The sequence below is a fragment of the Vulpes lagopus genome, chromosome 6 (assembly GCF_018345385.1).
Source record: "Vulpes lagopus strain Blue_001 chromosome 6, ASM1834538v1, whole genome shotgun sequence".
NCBI classification, from domain to species: Eukaryota; Metazoa; Chordata; class Mammalia; order Carnivora; family Canidae; genus Vulpes; species Vulpes lagopus.
In genome coordinates, this window is record NC_054829.1 from 42,592,903 (window position 1) to 42,594,349 (window position 1,447).

Consider the following 1,447-nt stretch of genomic DNA (forward strand, 5'->3'; position numbering starts at 1 on the left):
ATTTGTCTCATATTTCCTCCTGATTAGATTCAGGTTATGCATTTTTGGCAGAAATATCACAGGTTTGAGAGTGTGCTCTTCTCCAGGCACCCTAATTGGGGGCACACAATATGGGATATTGGTTTGTACCAAGATAGTGATGTTTGGTCTGATGACTTGACATAGTGGTATCTGAAACTGTGGAGTTATGATAGTTCCCATTCAATAACTAATTGGGGGGAGGCATACTTTACATCCCTGTAATTATTTAAATTTCAGTTAGTTAACATACAGTGTTATTTTAGTTTCAGGTGTATAATACAGTGATTCCATATATACCTGGTGCTCACCACAAGTGCATTCTTAAACCCGATCAACTGTTTCACCCATCCCCCACCCACTTCCCCTCTGGTCACCATCAGTTTGTTCCCTAGAGTTAAGAGTCTGTTTTTTGGTTTGCCTCTCTCTTTTTTCCCCCCTATCACTGTTTGTTCTGTTTCTTAAATTCCACATAGGAGTGAAATCACTTGGTATTTGTCTTTCTCTGACTAACTTATTTTGTTTAGGGTAATGCACTCTAGCTCCATCCATGTTGTTGAAAATGACAAGATTTCATTCTTTTTAATGGCTGAGTATATTCCTTTATATACACCCAAACACACACACACATACATAATACATCTTCTTTATCCATTCATCAGTCGATGGACATTTAGGCTCATTCTGTAACTTAGCTATTGTAGATAATGCTGCTATAAGCATCAGAGTTCATGTATCCCTTCTAACTAGTTTTTTTTTTTTTTTTTAATTATTTATGTATCGGGAGCAGCCCGGCTGGCTCAGCAGTTTAGCGCTGCCTTCAGCCCAGGATGTGATCCTGGAGACCCGGGATCGAGTCCCACCTCAGGCTCCCTGCATGGAGCTTGCTTCTCCCTCTGCCTGTGTCTCTGCCTCTCTCTCTCTCTCTGTGTCTCTCATGAATAAATAAATAAAATCTTTTAAAAAAATAAATAAATAAGTTATTTATTTTGAGAGAGAGTTGGTGGAGAGAGGGGAAGCGCAGTGGAACAGAATCTTCAAGCAGACACCCCACCGAGCTTGGAGTCCAATACAGGGCTTAATCTCACATCCCATGAGATCATGATCTGAACTGAAATCATGAATTGGATGCTCAACCGAGCAACCCAGGTACTCAAATTAGTATTTTTGTAATCTTTGGGTAAACACCTAGTAGTGCAATTGCATATCCTTTTATTTTTTTTTTTAAGTAGGCTCCATGTCCAACATGGAGCTTGAACTCACAACCCTGAGGTCAAGGTTCACGTGCTCCACCTCCTAAGCCAGCCAGGCACCCCAGCAATTATCCTATTTTTCCTTTTTTTTTTTTTTTGTTTACATAATTATCCTATTTTTAATGAAACTTTTACCCATCAATTTTAGCATCTAATGATGATTTTCTATGTCTCTC